We start from the raw sequence: 7,154 nt of genomic DNA, 5'->3' as shown, positions 1-7,154 counted from the left end.
CAGAAATACCAATGAGCATAGAAAAAATAAAGACCCAACAAAAGTCAGCTTCTCTCTAGATAAAGGACTAGGAAAGGGACTTCCTAGGTAGACAAAAAACTTATGCAATAACTGCATTACTCCAGATAAACACTGCAAAGACAGCTGAGTCCCCACCCTAACCAGAGCCTGCAGCCCTGCGGAGCCTAGACTTCCACCCTCCCCACGCTGTAATGAGGCAGCCCAATGGGCTGACTAAAGGGATATGGCTCCTATTACCCAACACTTCCTAATAAACCAACCCAAATTTAGTATACTAAAATAACAACCATTGTATAGCTTGTGAAATTATGTACCAGCCATTTTGATTGGGCTCAGCTGAGTGAATCTTCTGCTTCAAGTGGTGCTGACAGGGGTCACCTGGCATTTTCCTGATGGTCTGCAAGATCTGAGATAGCATGTCTTGTATGTTGACCTCTTTTGCAGATAATGGGGTAGCTGGATTTATCTGAGCCTCTTCACATAAACTCTTCACCAGGATGGTCAGACATCTTACATGTTGGCTGAGCACCATGAGATAACAAGACAGAAACTACCAGTTCTTTTAAATTTTGGAGAGAGAACTGACAATAATATCACTTCCACAGTGTGTTGTTTCAGGCAACTCCAAATTTGAAGAGAGGTGCAATGGATCCTACAGCTTAGAAAAAAATGTGAAGGGCTTTGCTGTACACCTGAAACTAACACAACATTGTAAATCAACTATACTCCAATAATTTTTTTTTTAATGTGAAGGAAACTGCATCTTACTTTAATCCACCATAAATTAATGCTAAATATTTCATTGTAATATTTGCTTTTAAAAACTGGGCATAATCCAAGAGATTATCCAAGAACTGTGGGACAACTACAAAATGTTTAACATACGTGTAAGAAGAATGGAACAGAAGCAATATTTGAAGGCAAAATGATGGAGAATTTCTCCAAATTAATGTCAGACTGCAACCCACAGGTCCAGAAAGTTCAGAGAACATTGAGGATAAATGCCAAAAGAAAAACCCAAGATCTACACCTAGGCATATCATAAACGTCAAAAAAATCAAAGATAAAAAATCTTGAAAGCTAAAGGGGTAAAAAATCCTTACCCCCAGGAGCCAAGAAAATTACATCCAACCTCTCCTCAGAAACCATGCAAGCAATAAGACAGTGGAATGAAACATTTAAAGTGTTCAAAGAAAAACAAAACAAAAACACCAACCTAGAATTCTGTACCCTGTGAAATTATTCTTCAAAACTGAAGGAGAAATAGATTATCTCAGCCAAACAAAAATTGAGGGAATTTGCTGCCAGTAGACCTGCCTTGCAAGAAATATTCAAAGAAGCTGTTCAGAAAATAGGAAAATGACATAGGTCAGAAACTCGGACACACATCAAGAAAGGGAGATCTTAGGAGAATGAATAACTGAAGATGAAATAAATTTATCCACCAAAGGAAATAAAAAGCTATTAAAAGGTTTTCAGCAGGGATGTAACAAGGTCATATTCTCCTTTTGAATAGTTTACCTAGGGGCTCTGTGGAGCTGAGGTTTTGAGATTTGGGATACAGGAGGCAATGTTTAGGATTGCTTTTGTTGTTCAGGTGAGAGAAAGTGCGTGCCGGAATTAAGACAATAAGCATGGAATAGAGAGAAGGAGGAGGTTGGGGCATTGGTATTTTTTAGAAAGCTTCTCATTTGATCTTTAATGTGCGTCAGAGGTTGAAATCACCATGCAAGATTGGTAACAGCAGGTGAAGTTTGCCTGTGGCGAGAGACTCAGAGAAGCAGAAGTTTCCAAGAGTCTTATTAGTCCAACTAGCATACTTGTGATGGTTTTTTTTAGACCACTTCCCCTTGTATTAAAAGCTGCAATTCCCAGCCCTACCTTTAGATTATGTCCCTCCTGATATTTACAACAAGGAAAAAACTGGTAAGATGCGACTATGGGATTTTAGGCCTGAGTGCAATCTTCCTGAGACTGTAAGCAATGGGTGTAATAACTGCTAGGCTTCCAAAGATAAAGACACAGCTCTAAGCACAAGCTTCCTTCGATTTTATGGGAAAATCTCCTTTGTACAAAGCAAGGAAACAAAAACTGCGCTTGATCTTACTCCAGAAAAATCTACCGAGCATTTCTTCTCCCTCCTCCACTACCAACCTTCTTAAAAGAGGAGCCTACGTTTGCTGCTTCCATTTCTTCATCCCCACGCACTTTTCATCTCCCCAAATAAGGGGCCAACTCCCACCCTGCAGTCAGGCTCTCCCCTCTCTCTGAGCAGATTAATCCATCATATATTTACAACTATAAACAGAGGTGATTCCCTGTCCTTTAATCCCTAGTCTTTTTTTTTTTTTTTTTGCGGTACGCGGGCCTCTCACCGTTGTGGCCTCTCCCGCCGCGGAGCAACAGGCTCCAGACACGCAGGCTCAGCAGCCATGGCTCACGGGCCCAGCCACTCCACGGTATATGGGATCTTCCCGGACCGGGGCACGAACCCGCGTCCCCTTCATAGGCAGGCGGAACCCCCCAACCACTGCGCCACTAGGGAAGCCCTAATCCCTAGTCTTGACTTATGAAAATGCGTAGCAGTTAGATTCAGGGGCAGCTGTCCACTTAACTTCCCCTCCTATGTCTCCTTTGGCATTTAAAATTCCGTATTATTTGTTGTCTGAAATTCAACATCTTTATCTCAGGTCTGCTTTTCCACCTAAGTCCTTTCATCTTGGTTAACTACATCTAGTCGGTCATTCAATCTTGATTACCGCTACTGAACAAGGTACGTTTGCCTGAACACGCAGCGAAGAAAGGGTTTACCCGCAAAGGAGCCAAGCCAGGACACAGGAGAAGAGGCCGCACATCTCCGTCCCTGAAGGCCGGGGACCGGGGTATCTATAAGATAAGCAAGCAGGGCGGTCTGAGGCTTGAGGGGTGTGGGGAGGCTGGGGCGAGAGGACCGGAAGAGCCTGCGAGGATCACAGGTCTCTGCAGGGGTAACCCACATACCTCGGCTTGTTAAGAAAACATGGCGGCGTCAGTGCGAACTGAGGGTGGAGTTTGGGGCCCCCTGACGTCAAAAGGTCACGCCGCAGACGCTCGCGCATGCCCAGTTGGTGGGCGCGCGGTCCTGTCAGGTCTCAGGCTGGCTCAGCTCAAACTGGACGCAGCTGACTCCAAGTTTCTGGAAGACAACTGAGGTAGACGTCTCCTTGTTTAGGTTATGAGCTGCTTGGAGGGCAGGTGAGTTTTTTGTAGCAATAATTAAACCTTGAACAGCGAAGTCAGGTTACAGGTAAAATGGATTTCACTAGTGATAACTCACGGTCTCTCTGTGGAAATTGCCAGATTTTTCTGATACTCCTCTTTTTATTTGGTGCGAGCCTTGGGTTCCGAGCAGAAGGTAAACTAAATTCGTATGTTGGTTTGAAAAAACATTTTCCTCTTTTTCGTCACCGTAAAATGAAAACAACTCTACTGTCTCCCTAACCTTCAATATAAGGCAAATCTACCGATACATTATTGAGAGGGGAAAAAAACTTTGCTGAGACACAATTTTACATTTTCCTCAACTGGGCCCGTATCCTTATCCTGAGCCATGTCATAAAGCTGGCATTGGGAGAACTGAGTTACCTGGTGACATGGAGTGATGTGGTCAGAGGTTAAGTCTCGAGGCTCCTACGAGTTTGAACTGAGAGCATCACTGCCAGTTCCTGGGGAGCCTTGCTGAAAACCTACAGTTCTGTGTCTGCGGAGCCATCCTTTCCATACAAAGTAGGAGCGAATGAATAGTTGCTGGTCCATAAAGCTCAACAGCCGAGGAAGGCAATCCCAGGTCTATTTCAGACTCTACGTCCAAGGTGATCTCTGGGAACTGTTGGCTGTATAACTATGGCATGTTGTACATCATTTTTATTAATAAGGGAGAAGTCATCTATGTGGCATCAGTAGTGTTTAAGTTGTGAGTTGCTTTAAAACAGCATGTTTTAAAATAATCATAAACATTCAGTTACATATTTATTCAAATTATTTTCTGAAATATGATGGCCCCTCTCATATGAACCATGATATCAAGAATTTTGATGTGTCTCTGCATGATCTTTAAATGGTCAACTCAAATCTGAGAAAGGATGACAATACTTTTTTTCAATCTGTCATAGCTGTCTTTGGTAATAAGGGAATTTTCTCTATAGTTCTTGTTTGAGCTAATATTCTTATGTGGAGATATTTCAAAAGAATGTAAGATTTATTCTTTTTTACTAAATAATATAATGTCTTTAATATATATTATAGTTCTTAAATATGCAAATATATCATTTCTTTATTTTTAAATGTTTTTTCTTTGTGGTACACGGGCCTCTCACCGCTGTGGCCTCTCCCGTTGCGGAGCACAGGCTCCAGACGCGCAGGCTCAGCAGCCATGGCTCACGGGCCCAGCTGCTCCGTGGTATGTGGGATCCTCCAGGACCGGGACACGAACCCATGTCCCCTGCATCGGCAGGCGGACTCTAAACCACTGCACCACCAGGGAAGCCCTATCGTTTCTTTAAATGCAGACTTTTCTTTGATTTATTCATTGAGGGCATGTACCAGGCAGTTTTAAGGTCTCACTGTAAAAAATCCCTGTGCTCATTGAACTTATGCCCTATTGATAGTATGGAGAAAACAAAAAAATGAACACAATCTATATCAGGTAGGGATGATTCTTACAGAAAAAAAATAGCAGGATGAGGAAAAGGAACAATGATTATGAAACCCTCTCTGAGGGAATGATATATGAGTAGAGGACGGAAGAAAGTGAGAAAAATCTATGGAAAAACCTCCTGAAAGAGCACTACAGATAGAGGAAACAGCAGATACAAATCCCAGAGACAACCAGGAGGCATGAATGAGACTAGAGTCACAAGGCCAACCCAGGTTTATGGGATGAGGAAATAGACTATCCCTTTCTGGGAGGATTTTCAACCAGGAAGGCCACTGAGACTAGAGAAAAAGGAGAGATGGCCGTTGGTAGGAAATGAGCTTGAAAGGTACAGAGGTGTGTCAGTTAGGCATTGCTGCAGAACATGTCAACTCTAAAATTTTAGTTGCCTAAAACCGCCATGTATTATTTCACAGGAGTCTGTAGGACTAGGTCAGTCTCTGTTGGGCTTGATTACTCATCTGCTGTCACCTGGGGGCTAGTTGGCTCAGGACAGACTCCACTGGGATGACTCATCTCTTTATGTGGTTTCTCATCCTGCTGTGGGCAAGCTGCTCAGGATCATGTTTATGACAGAGGTAGGGGTCCAGGAGAGAGCGGAACTTGCAAGGCCTTTCACGTTGTAGGTGTGACATTGTCACCCACTCACCCCTGCTGCCTTCAATTTATTGTGTGAAATAAGTCACAAGGCCAACCCAGGTTTATGGGATGAGGAAATAGACTATCCCTTTCTGGGAGGATTTTCAAAACATATTGCAAAGGGGGAGATAAAGCACTAAGAATATTTCTATCATCAGTGGACCACAGACGGAACCAATTCATTACGGTCTCATAGGCCATGCAATTAAGATTTTTTTATTCTGGGGTTTTCCTGGTGGCGCAGTGGTTGGGAGTCCGCCTGCCGATGCAGGGGACACGGGTTCGTGCCCCGGTCCAGGAAGATCCCACACGCCGCGGAGCGGCTGAGCCCGTGAGCCATGGCCACTGAGCCTGTGCTCCGCAACAGGAGAGGCCACAACAGTGAGAGGCCCTCATAACGCAAAAAAAAAAAAAAAAAAAAAGATTTTTTTATTCTGTATAAAATCAGAAATTATTATGGTTTTGAATAAATAAGGGAATAATTGTATTTCTGTTTTAGTAATATTACCCTGATGAGTGGAGAATTTTACATGAGGTGAGGTGTGGGTGGGAGAAAAGAGATGAGAAGTGAGGCTTTCTTAGTCATCTAGGTGAAAAATTACAGGAGCATAGACTCTGGTGGTAGCAGTGAAGTAGGAGTGAGACTGAAACTGTTTCAGCTTGGGTTGTATATGGATATTAGCACTGACATGATTTGTTGAATCATTGGGGTAGATTTAGGAATCAAACTGTATCCTCGGTTTCTGGATTGAGAATTTTTTAAAGTAATTTTTTTTCAGTTTGGATACTTCTGTTTCTTAATTATAACAGTTTTGCTGCTTATTCCAATCAGTGAGCTGATTCTAATTGAGTTATTCATGCTTTGTGAAGGAAAAGTGCCTCCATTTTTAGAAAACTGCCTTATATAGAATCAGCTTTATACTTTGGGGGTAATCACTGGGTTTAGAGAAGTATACATTTTGAAGATGATATTTAATGGATTTTACATTGATGTTAAGGTGAGGAAATAAAATATATAAAAGGAAAAATTTTGCTGGGACAGTTCTAAAGCTCCCATCCCTGATACCTCTTTGTGTCCCCAAATTTCCTCTCCTAATAAGAAAACCAGTCATATTTTATTAGATCTACCCTAACAGCCAAATTTTAACTTAATTACCTCTTTAAAGGGCCTATCTGCACATACAGTCACATTCTGAGGTATTGGAGCTCAGGACTTCAGTGTATGAATTTGGGGGCAGGACACAATTCAGCCCATAGCACCACCTTGTCTCCAGTCTCCAGGTGGCTCTCACCCATCTGCCTCCACCCATTACATCCATAGTGCTTTATTCGGTTTAAAAATACAGAGGAAAAGAGAAATTGTTCTATATTTTGTACAAGGAAAAATTATAGTCTTCAAGACGTGCATTGCAACTGCAGCATGACATTCCACCAATTGAAGCGTATCTTTTGAGCAAAAAATGATAAAGCAACAAATGTCTAGTAAAAAACTAATTCTACTTGCATAAAGTTTAGTACTTGATGCTGTTAATATTTATGATGCATATTGAATTCCTAAACAATTATGTAGGTAAAAAATAAAATTCATTTATTCATAGTATGTTTGCTGAAATTCAGCTGTAAATCTGTCTGAATTCTGAGTGCTGGAGTTTGTTTATAAGTAAAATCAGCAAGGTCCCTATCAAATAGCACTAGTGGTCTAATGAAGGAGATGCTCCATTAAAAAATATAAACAAATACAAGTTGTCATATGTGCTATACAGATACTAACAATGTATGCCATTAAGCATTGTTTCCCTAC

Source organism: Lipotes vexillifer, unplaced genomic scaffold (assembly GCF_000442215.2).
Source record: "Lipotes vexillifer unplaced genomic scaffold, Lipotes_vexillifer_v1.1 scaffold1141, whole genome shotgun sequence".
NCBI lineage: Eukaryota > Metazoa > Chordata > Mammalia > Artiodactyla > Lipotidae > Lipotes > Lipotes vexillifer.
This window is presented reverse-complemented; position numbering follows the sequence as displayed.